The 12713-nt window shown below is 35.8% G+C and overlaps 1 long non-coding RNA gene across 1 annotated transcript in view; it reads right to left on the bottom strand.

The window, feature by feature from the left end:
- The window catches only part of LOC144246275 (uncharacterized), a 167625-nt gene extending 155226 nt beyond the window's left edge, over positions 1–12399 (bottom strand). Inside the window, exon 1 of the long non-coding RNA XR_013339952.1 lies at positions 12285–12399. This is a non-coding gene — a long non-coding RNA (uncharacterized LOC144246275). The remainder of the gene's footprint in view (positions 1–12284) is intronic.
- Between the last annotated feature and the right edge of the window lie 314 nt (positions 12400–12713).

Below are 12713 nucleotides of genomic sequence, written 5' to 3'. Positions count from 1 at the left end.
TCAACCTTCAATCTTCATCTCAGACAATAATCTACTGAAGTGTAAGACATCTGCATGTCTCTTTTGAACAAGTCCCCAGGCAGATAAAAATGAAAGATATACTGAACCAGAGAGAAAGTACAGGATAAATTTGACTTTATAGTCTGATGGTTAGACCACCTTGGAAGACCTTGTATCAGACTCATGCTTCCAAGAATGCTTCTATATTAAGTATGGAGTGGGTGTTTGAAATTAAATGTTATCTAGGACTTCTAATACTTCAAGATCACATGACAGAGACCTTTCTTTTGTGCCTCTGCTGTACTCAGTAATGCAATATCAGAAAATAATTTTACAGTTGTTTATAACCCATGAAACATAAGACAGAACTTAGCTAACCTAAGAATTTCCTAGCATCCAGAATATTATCTGATATCAAAGGACATCCTTTTATTAAATGTTCAATTTGTTCAACTCAGGATCTGGCCCTCCAGATAGACAACTCTGATTACAATCCAATTAAATTAAATACTCAGCAAAGAAGTTCTTTATTTTCTCAGGCTCTCTACATAAATCTCTACACATGAAAATAAACCCTGACTTGACTGTAGACAAAAGCACAAAACTAAGCAAGTAAAAATATAGAAATTATTATTCTTAGTTCTCTTAGCTATAGACAAACTGATCTATAATTCACTGGAGCTTAGCTACAGCATACTCTAATTATGTGCTTAGCTCTAAAGCCTTTAATAAAGAAAACAATTTCTTTAAATATAGCTAATTAGGTAAAGTATCTATTCTGGTTTAGCTGCATTTGGCACCAAAATGAAAAATGCAGTGAAAAACAGCTTCTTTTTCATGTATCCCTGAGCTAGGTAACCAATTGTCCTCCCGACTTTCCAATACCAATGAAAACAGTGTTATAACTAGACCAAATTGCACTTACAAGTTAAGGGCCTTGAAACGATGGGCAAAAATGTATGTATCTCACAATAGCCATGGAACTTTCACTACCTCTTTATATCCTCAGTCCTGACAACAGTTCTGAAGCCAAAGAAATAAATTCCTTTGCACTCATCTTGGTCTTTTTCTTTCTTCTCTCAATGAAAAATATGCATTGACTCCTTCCAAAGGGTAAATGTTAACATCTGCCCTTCTGAAAATCCTGTGTTGCTTTCAGCCAAAACAAGAAGTCCGAGTTGTCCTAGAAATGGGAAAGACCTATTAAATAAATTAAAATTTATTTCTGACAAAACAGATTTAGTCCCTCGTACATACTAGTGCTGCATAGTCTCATACATTTTGTTGTTCTTGCTGTTTAATTCTAGAGAGATCATTGTGAACCCAGGTATATGTGAGAGGTTTAATGTTTGTTAAAACTGACCCTTTTTTGGCAAGTCACTTGTATAATGGACAGCTTTAGAATATAAGCTTTTTAGGAAACTCTTTCATTACTGTGCTGTCAGTAGAGGTACAGTACAACTGTGTTCTGATGCACAATTGATATTCACAAAACATTAAGCATAAAATGTCGAGGTATTCTACTGAAATTACAGGCAAAGTTTCTTTCTTTTTAATGAAGTCAGGGCCTTTTCTTTAGAACATTATTACCCAAATTTTAGGTATAAATTAATCTGAGTAAAATATACAGTGTGACAGCTGTCTGATCATCAAGTCCAAAAAAGGAAACAAGGAAAGTTCACAGTATTTTGAAAGCTATGTTCTATTGCTCTGTTACTTAGGAGATAACACCAGTAGGTGCAGCCTTATGACAAGTACCCCATTTTTTTTTCCCATGCCATATGTCCACAGTGGAAGTAGCTGAGAAAAAAAAGTCTTGTTGTTGATTGACATGCATTTTAAACTACTTGTCAAAACTGCACAATTATTTAAGTAGCATGAATTTGCCAGTCTCCAGATTCAAAGGAAATTTTGAGCCTAACAAGTAGTAGTGTTTGTCTACTTTATGGTAAGGGATTTTATAGAATCAAAAAATAAAATGAGGGTAAGAGGAAAGCTTGTCAAACTGCCCACACTTTGCCTTTACATTACTGTAGATGATACTGGGAAAAGCCACTAAAAGAATAAGTTGCCATATATTTTCTATTTTAAGGCTCCATTTTTATTTTTCTAAAGATTTTCTAAATTTATCTGTACTTGCATTTTTGCAAGAATTTTCAGCAGCAGCAGTTATTTACTTCTAAGAAATAAAATTTAAAATAAAAAAGAGAGAGGAAATAAGAGTGTTAGTATGATGTTTAAAAAGTTAAGTACCTGAGAAATGTTTCATTATTTCTCATTCTAATTTTTGGTGGTGATCCTGAAAGCAAGCACATACTATCTTTAGTGTTAGGAGTGAGATGTGGACATATCTTTACATGCCTATGAAGGTCCTCTGAGAAATCTCTGATACATGTTCAGCAGACATATCTTAGTTGCTGACAAGAAGTTAGTGTCCTATCATGTAAAAAGAAGACACCTTTACAGTACTGAGTCTTCCTCTTTGAGGTAAACTGAATTTTTCACATTTGCACACAATTGTAAAGCTTTTCTTTTTCTTTCTCTGTAGCCTTCAAGTAATGATATCCCTTAATGAGATCCCTTAAGATTCAAGATTGGGGTATATTTTTACAAACAAATATTAAATGACATGCTAAAATGCAGCATTTCAACAGCTACCACACTGCATTTACTTAAAGAATCTTATCCCACTCAAAAGACCACAAAAAGGAACAATTATAAGGTCACACAAAATTGCAGCAGTGTCCTGGTTAAAATTGCTTTATAAATCATGTTTTGAAACAACTCATATTCCATTTTCCAAGAAAGGCTGGCAGTCCACATCTCAGACAGGTGTACTCTTCATTGTGTTAAAACCAGCTGGATGGGCAGGACCTAGAGATTGATGGTGAATGGTGACACATCCAGCTGGTGGCCAGTCACTAGTGGTGTTCCCCAGGGCTTCAGTAATGGGTTCAGTCCTGTTTAATATCTGTATTGATGATCTAGAAGAGAGGATCTATTGCACCCTCAGGAAGTTTGCAGATGACATTTAGTTGGCTGGGAGTGTTGACCTGCTGGAGGGTAGGAAGGCTCTGAAGATGGATCTGGACAGGCTGGATCAATTGTATGAAGTTCAAAAAGGCCAAAAGTTGAGTCTGACACATTGGTCTTAACAACCTCCTGCAGCGCTACCGGCTGGGGGAAGAGTGGCTGGAAAGTGGCTTAGCAGAAAAGGACCTGAAGGTGCTGGTTAACAGCCAGATAAGCATGAGCCAGCCTGTGCCCAGGTGGTCAAGAAGGCCAATGGCATCCTGACCTGTATCAGAAATATTGTGACCAGCTGGACTAGCTGGACCATTTTATTCCCTGTGCTGAGCACAAGGCAGGCCACAACTTGAGTCCTGTGTCCATTGAGTCCTGTTCTGGGCCCATCATTACAGTATGACTTTGAAGTGCTGGAATGTCCAGAGAAGGGCAGTAGAGCTGGTGAAAAGCCTGAATAAAAATTCCTATAAGGAGCAGCTGAGTGAGATGGGCTTATTTATCCTGGAGAAAGGGTGACAATATCAGGTACTCTACAAGTACCTGAAAAGGGGTTGTAGCAACAAGTAAAGGACAAGAGGAAATGGTGTCAAACTGCACCAGGAGAAATTAATATTGGATATCAGAAGAAATTTTTCTTGTAAAGAACTGTTAAATATTGGAATGGAATGTGCAGGGAGGTTGTGGAATCACCATCCCTGGAGGGTTCAAGAAACAGCAGGACATGACACATTTTGCTATGGCCCAATTGTTATAGTGGCGTTTGGTCCAAGGTTGTAATCAAAGGTTGTAATCAATGGTCCTGGAGATTTTTTCCACCTACATGATTCTTAGATTCTGTGATTATTTGACATCTGTACAGTGTTGAAGAACTAAAATATGTGTAGATAACATGCAGATTAGTGGGTACTCACATGGACACTGCTTTATAGCTTTCAGAATCTACTGATATAATTTTACAAATTTTTTGTCCAATGGCAAAACTCAGTTATCTGACTAGTTACTGTAATCTTCAATGCAGCATCTTTACAACTCTTGTCTGGGGTAATAATACTATAAACCAAATAATTTAAGTGGAAAAGAGTAGCAAATATATAGCTTAAAAGTACTTTCTAGTTTGAGATATATTGCTTCTTTTGGTAAGGTACCATAATAACTTCAGGATGCCTAAAATTTGGTTAGTTTGAGTTACGCAAGTATTGCATCTTAATTGAAATTTTATTAAGAAGCTAAATAATATCAATGAAATTTACATTTTGCTTTATGTAGGTTCTCAACTGTAGAGTGATTTCAGCTGCAGAGATTTCTCTTGCCTGAAATAAACCTTCTTCTCTCTACTGGTTACTTTTGACTATCAATTTCTATTTATCATTATTTCAGAGTTATCAGATCTGAACAATTTTCTACAGCATTATTTCTACCAAATATTTCCTACACATTTAGCAATTTAAGATGTTAATTCAGGGATTTTTACATACTTACAAATATAAGGAATTCAATATTTATTTATTCTAAATCTAATTCAGTAGTTTACAATCTATGCATTAATATATACCAGACTTGGAGGTTTTGAAGTAACTCTTGTAGAAATCTGCAGTCTATGGCTAGCTTGTTCACACATTTTTTTTTACCTCTCATCATAGTTAATTGTAAGGAAAATAGAACCATTTTCTGTTCTAATTATGCTTCTAATTGAAATTCTAAAGAGTTGACAGTTAGGAAAATAGTTATGTTAATATACCATTCCCAAATCTGAAGAAAAAGCTACCTTGCAAATATAAATTATTTCCTACCTACTGGTGGAACTGCGTACGGTTTAAGAGTTAGTTCCAAATGTCTGAAATAGCCATCTGTAGCTTTTATGTTGCAGCTCAAGTGTTCTTCCAGCACATTCTGCTCTGCAAAAGTGCCTTTAATGGAACAAGACGCTTTCTCAGAGGCAAGCTGTGAGCAGGTGCTTAGTACTGTACCAGAAAAGACCCAGGGACAAGGTACTCAGCAATGAGGGAGAGGCCAAACCTTTCCTACCTGTCATTCCAGTGTAAGGGCTGTTCAAGCTTCTTTAGAAACTTAATTTCAGAAAGAAGCTGAATCAGGGTCTAATGACCCCATGCTTGTCAATCCCCCGTTCCCTTGGTGGGTCAGTAGAATCACAAAGAATACACAAAGAAAAAGATTCTAGTTTCTTCTCTTCAATAGGATGCCCTGCCCACTCTTCCATGGGTAGATCTGAAGTATCTGAACTGTTTTTGAAGATGATAAGGACTTGGACTTGAGTGTATGATATCAGATCACTGGAATTAAGCTATCATACTCACTCTGTTTTCTGATCTGGTCAAGTTATTTATTTATACATTAACTAAGGTTCAATTTAAGTTAATTTCTGAATGTCAGTAATTTTATGATATCTGAGTGGTCCTAGAGATCTGTATCAAGCTGCTGGATGATTGACTATCCAATAGAAAAATATAAGAATGCATGCAGTAGTCACTCACTAGTGGCTGGGGTGCCACAAGGGAATTAGGATGCTTTATATGGTTTTTTGCCCTATAGGGTAATTTCCCTATTAAAATTAAATATAGCTTTTTTTTTTTTTTACTAGAAGTAGGTATGAATAAAAAAAAGTATCTGAAAAATTCAATTTATCTCAATGAGAAAGTCTCCCCACTGTAGCGCTTCTTCCTTTGGAAATGATATGACACTAACTTTTTTTCAGTGCCTAGGGTATTCAAGTTCAAAATGGTCTGATTTTCAAGTTCTAATCCAGTGAGTTAAATACTTCAATAGTTGGCATGCCATACAGATATTTAGTGTATCTGTTAATGTCTATTCATCATACTTATTTATTTATTCATTTATAGAATATAGAGTTGGTAGCTAAAATTGTGTAGACAACCTTGCTTGAGATCACTTCTCTATAAAGACAAGAAATTCATTTTCCTTTGTTTATCCACAGATAATTAACAGACAGTGAGAGAAAATAAACAACTTAAGTCTCCCCAATAGCAAATAGAATTCAAAAAAGTTAAGTAATCAAAGCTATTTCTTTTCAAAAAAAGAGGCAAGTATTACATTTAAAGACAGGCAAAAAGGTCAATTGCTTTTATTGACTATTTTAAGTAAACCCTTTCAGGTATTTGCTTGATAGGAAGAATGGCTCAGCAGAACAGTTAAAAGCAATTTCTAGCAGACATAGATAAAGAGCAAGCTTGTAAAGACCAAAGTCCAAAACAATTTTAATTTAATCATCTTTGGCTACTGACAGAAATGCTATAGTGACCTAACAGATAAGCCTAGATCACCCATGATGCACAGCAAGTAAGGAAAGCACTTTTAAAACAAAAAGGGTAAAAAAAAATAGAATGCTGCCTTTGTATGAATAATTTGTTATATACATCCAGGGTGTCATAAAAAATAAGTCAGAATGCACTGCAACCCTCAGATGTGCATATATTTCAGAAATCAGCTATTTCAGAAGCTGTGCTAAGTCTCTCACTAGCACGGTATGTCAAAATGTCAATAGCCTCAGTTGCAATTCTGCTTGTCTGCTGGGACTTTTCCTTCTTATCCTTTGAGGTTCACAGAGAATAATTCTGAGGTTTAGTGGCATCAGAAATATCTAGATATTTCCTTAAAAAATAATTATGGCAAAGCCTCTGACTGGAGACAGGACTTTCTGACTTTCCCTTCTAGAAATAACTTCTCAAGGCAAATATTTTCCTCCCTTTTCATGTACTTAAAAGTTTTTCTTTCTGCAGTCTCACAATGCTCTGAAAAATTGCTTACATTGAAATCCATGTGTGCTCTCCACAAAAATAATTCTGAATTGACAGGATAAGGTAAACTGGATGGATGAAGTATATTGTGCTATTGTCTGAAAATTCTTGTCCTATTATATAAGCCACTGCATGAAAGTCCAGCAAAATATTGGATATATTATGGAGCTGGGATCATCTCTAGGTATCTGTATTAAAAAGTCTTGCTCTACTATCTGCTAAACCAACACATTAGTAACAACATATCCAGAGAAAGGGTACAAGTGATGCAATCCATGTTTTTGCTGAGCCATCTCAAACTCATTTTCCAAAAACTTCCTTGCACCTCCAAAGAAATAAGGGTACTTTATTAATCAAAAAATTCACCCCTGTTTTTCCCTTGGAAATTTCTGAAGTCATACCAAAAGTCAAATGTGACAAGACCCTGAACAAAGCTAAAATTTTTCTGGAAAAAAAAGAGGTTTTAGCATCAACATATATCCATCTAGAAGTTGTAAAGCTATTTACACAGACTGAAACTGAATTAAATCAGGATGTACCACTCTAGTGAAATTTCAGGTTCTCAATATCTTTGAAAAGTCAGTTATACATATAATGCTTTTCATCAACTATAATAGACTTACACATGGTATCCGTCAGACAAATTTCCTTAATTGTTTGTAACAGTAATTAAATAGCAACATGAAAATTAAATTACATCTTCAGCTATAGGAATATTTTAGTTAAAATGATTAGCCTTTTCCTGTTCATGAATGGCTTGAGCACCACCAATTTCTGCATGTGTATCTAATTCTAATTACCACACCATTATGCAGACAAATTCCATCTCAGGGATTGACAAGTTAGTCACAGTTGTCACATATGTAATGCTAGCTTCCTAATGATTATGGTCTGGGAGAGAAGATGTGTTGGTGGGAACAAAAACAGAATAATTTATTTTTCTGATAAGAATTCCCTGGATAAATATTTTTTAGCAAAAATTTCCCCTTGCTAAAATTTTCACAGAAAAAAAATTACAGTCTGGTACATATTTAATTTGAAAAGTCTAAATATCAGTTACATGTATGGAAAGAGAACATTAAACGCAAAGACATGACTAAAATCACTGTTGGGCAATGCACCATGCAGCATACACGGTTATTCATCTCCTGTTCCCTGCAGATGCTAACAGCTGAGGCACAGTGTTCATTCAGCTGGGAAGAAAAGAGTTTTCAAATCATTCTGGGAGAAGGAAAATAAATCCCCAGAGAGTATGCTCTGTATAAAAGAATGATGTTCCTGCATACTAAAAACTTCAGCGGGAAACCACCAAATAGTAACTGCGGTTCTATCTCTTGATACTTAATATTAGCTATTCTACACACTATGGGTTAAGGTATGTAGATTAATAGACTTGAGGAAATATGGGCCCAATTTCATGTTTTGCTTGGATTTCTGGTTTGACTTCAAACCATTTATGTAGCATCTCCTACTCATCCAACAGTTCCATGATTTCCAACACCTTTGTTAAGTAAACATATATTACTCAACCTCTTAAAAATCCTGAAGTAGCAAGTTTGATTCCACATGAAGGACTAGTTTTACCTTCAGATAGACAAACTGATACTTAGATTAATCACCAAATCTGCTGAAAAAAACTTTTGGTGCTACCTAACTCCTGAACTATCATTTATCAGAAGAATATTTGTAAGAGAATTTCAAACTCTCCAATCTATCAATTTTTATAACCAATTTTTAGAACAGATTCTGAAATGCAGTCCTTTCTTCATTAAAATATTTCACCTACACACCCATTCACATGTTTCTCTCCCTCCTTTCCATTCTACTTTTGTACATGAAACACAGAAATAATATGTAATGTGACTGCTTTATAAATCATAGTTGAATATACAATCCTCATACATCTTCCAGCTGGTAGTTATGGCACTATCCAGAATGGTGGAGATGTGGGTCTGGGTTCTCTATTAAAGAGATCTCTGGCCTCCTCACTTCTTCAGAGTTCTCTTAACACTGGTTCTCTCACTTGGAGGACGCAGTCTATTTTACAGCAACAAATTTAGCCAATGGACTCTAGAAACACTTAATCCAACTATAGTTTTGAATCCTGTAGGTACCCAGTTCCATAGGCATTTATGGTACTCTAGGGAAAGTTGCCTGTAACTGTAACTACATCCTTGGTGTGAATGCAACTCCTTTGTTTTGTTCCACCTAAGCTGTGTTTTTTCTTCTGAAGAGATGTCTTTTTCTCTCAGTTCCCTCTCCACTGATTAAAAAGGGAGTCAAAATTGGCAAAATTCTAAATGAGCAGTATCAGAGGGATTTCAGGAGTTTGGTGGGATGAAACCTGGCCACTGTGGTTTGTTTATCAATTTGTACAAGCACTTTATATCAGGTGGTTATGACAGTTTTAAGTAGGCCTGGAACAGGGTTTGTGTAATGAATGTGAGATAAACTATCCAGTTATTTATTTCGTTAATATAACCCATGCCAAGCACAGCTTTCGCTTTGAAAAGGTTTTCTAAATAGAAAAAACAGTTAGTTGGAAATTTTCATGAAAACAATCATCTTTATTGCTGGCATAAGAATAGCTCTGCTTTGCCAGGACATCATTATAAACCAAATAAGCCCAAGATTGTTCACCTGAGCTCTGATCAGAAAATCTTCTGCTGACCTAGGTCTTTCAAAATTCTGCAGGAAAAGACAACCTACAGGTGTTCACATTTTGAAGAACTATAAGGAAAAAAGTCTAGGTGGGCCTGTTTTTCCCCAGGAGGTGCTGATCCATTGTGATCCGTGTAAAAAAAAAGCCATTATACCATCTAAAGTCTTATTTAAAAGACTTTTCATTAAATTTAATGCTGGAAGAAGAGAGTAGCATGGATAATCTTATTTCCCCTTAGAGCTGGGGGCCCCAAGTAATGAAACATCAAATAGGACTCTGACCCAGGGGCAGCAAGCCATGCAGACCTTCTTCATAGTAGATGCTCTCTCATTTTGGTCTTTCAAAATATTTTCTTATGAGGAAACAACTCTGTACAGACAAATATAAAAGATGTCCCAAAAAGAACTTCTTGATGCACTGTTATATAAGGGCAAGAGCAAGGAGGAGCTATAATCATTAGTGCTGAGGAGAAGATGCCAGCGGGCTGTCCTTTTTTGGTGAGCTGGTTGAGCTTGACCCATGGCACAGTGCTGCACACTGTCCGTGCAGCACAGCTCTGCCTGCCATGGCTCACGTTGTCTGTGCTCTGGATCACTCACTCCTCAGGCACAGGGTTCTGCCAGCCACGATCACTACAACCCGTACTCTGAGGATCGAAAACAAGGCAAATTAGGTGATCTCAGGAAGGAATTAGACAGGAATTTAGAAATGAAGGGTTGCTTGTATGTTGTAATATTGCTGTTCATTCAGTCCTGAAGTGTTACATGACTTACTGGCAAGCAAGTACTTGATGAGTCCTTATAAGAATATGAACTGGCTGCTAAAAATAGCATATAACTGAACTCTGAAAAGTATTTGTTTTCTCACTGACAATACTTTTCCAGTGATAATGTTGAAATATATTTGTTGACAATAGATTTAACGTTCTGAATAAGTATATAGCCATGTCTAGTTTTTCTCCTATTCATTTGAGTATATTTGTTATCTTCTGGAGAGCTTTTTAATGCATGGTTCCTAAGTAAACTGTTAGTTTGTAAAAGCATAATTTTCCATGGAATTTTAACAATTGCATTTCTATAAGAGTTCTAGAAAGTACTCTTTGAAAACATATATAGTATTTGTCTTTTGGGTGGAATGAAGTTTATTTTGGTTATAATCTTTGCTGTGAGTTCATTTTGCTGAAAGGGATATATATTTTTCATTCTGGTTTCATCTCATAGAACAAAGTTATTACCCTAATGAAGGTTTGTCTTTTCTCATTGTGTCCCTGGCTACATGTCTACATGGAAATTTCAGTACTCTCTTTGAATATTTCTTTTTCCCAGGTCTTCCTTGCAATTTTGTGAATTAGCTCAAATTCTAACTTTTCTGCATTCTAAATATATTTATATTATACTCTAAATATAAAATAAAATCTATATAAAATAAAATATAAAGGATTCTCTATTCTAAATACAATATATTTGATTACCTGGATTGTAAAATGTGTAGGTATATAAAATTATCTTTGCAAAATAAAAGGAACAAATGCAGCAAAGATAAAATACAAGTCATAAGTCATAACATCTGAAAGATTAAACTTAGGAAGTAAATCCATGTGCCATCAGCAAACATAAAAGAGAATGGAAAGAAACACTTGCATATCTGCTGATTTTCTTTAGTTAATGCTAAATTGCTCTCTTTTACTTCAACAGTCTCTATATATTGTGAGCAAAGATTTTATGCTTATTTAATGTTCACATACTGAGGTAAAGCTGTTCAATAACTAGAAGGCAATTATGGCATAAACAAGAATAGATTTTTCTAGTTCTTTACAAGCATATGTGAGTGAAATAACAATTGTTAAGCCATAAGCAAGACCAGTACACTGATATTTGAAACAAAAAGTGCTTTGACACTTATTATTTTAGAGTTATTAAAAAATTAAATGCTTTTCAGTCATATTGTTTCTCTCAATTTATCTGGGGGAATTATCAAGTTCAAATTCAATAGTTTCTTAACAGAACATATCAATTGTAAGAAGCATCACAGGTTCATCCAACATTTGCATGCAATGTATTTTGCAATTTAAGGTTTTCTCATTAATAACATTACAGACTCAACTGAAATAAGAAAACTTTTGTCTCTTAAAATACCTAAAAGCAATGCAGGTGTTACCAATATTTTGCCCATAACTAAGCTTTAAATAATCAATGGTAAGGAAAATTGAATACATTCACTACAGATTTCACTTATATAAGTGAAAGAACTATAACTCAGAGGGTCCAAAAGAACATTATTTAAAATTTTCTTTTTTCCTTTTTGCATATATCTAAATATAGATTTATATTTTTTATAAATATATGGTCATTATTAAAATGGAATTTATATGCTTCTGAGAAGAAAATGTTCTAAAAGAATGGCTATAAAATACAGTCTTCTCTGACAACAGTAACATAATGGTATTCGAAATTTTTCTTGTTCATTAACTCATTTTAGCACAAAGAACACTTGACATCTCTTAGGTTGGCACATGTCCTTCCAACCACTTCTGCTCTTGATCTATGTGGTGGATTGACCCCATCTGTATGTCAGGTGTGCACCAAAGCTGTTATATCCCTCAATTCCTAAGCAGGGAATAGAAGAGAAAATACAACCAAAAGCTCCTGGGCCAAGATAAAGGACAGGGGAGATCACTCACCTATTATCATTGCATGCAAAACAGACCCAGCCAGGAAAATAAATGTTATTTATTACCAATTAAATCTGAGCAGGGTAATAAGTTATACCTCCCTCTCATCCCTCCCTTCTCCCAGACTCAACTTCATTCTCAATTTCTCTACCTCCTTCTCTCCAGTGGTGCAGGGGGACAGAGAATGGGAGTTGATATCAGTTCATCACACATCATCTGCCAGAGCTTTCTCTTCATACTCCTTCCCTGTTCCAGCATGGAGTCCGTCCTCTGGGAGACAGTTTTTACAAGCTGCTCCAGCACAGGTCTTTCCCATGGGCTGCAGTCCTTCAGAACACACTGCTCCAGCATAAGTCGCCCACGGGTTCACAAGTCCTACCAGCCACCCTGCTCCAGCATGGGCTATACTCTCCATGAGTCTGCAGGGTCTGGTAGGAACCTGCTCTGGTGTAGGCTTTCCCACAGGGCCACAACCTTTTTTGGATGCATCCTCTTGCTCTGGTCCTGAAGACAGAGATTCCTCTGCTGCATCATTGACCTCCGTGGGCTGCAGGGTCACGGCTGCCTCTCCATGGCCTCC

Source organism: Lonchura striata, chromosome 5, assembly GCF_046129695.1.
Source record: "Lonchura striata isolate bLonStr1 chromosome 5, bLonStr1.mat, whole genome shotgun sequence".
Taxonomy (NCBI): Eukaryota; Metazoa; Chordata; class Aves; order Passeriformes; family Estrildidae; genus Lonchura; species Lonchura striata.
Note: the sequence above shows the minus strand (reverse complement) of the source record. Positions and strands in the feature narration are given on the sequence as shown.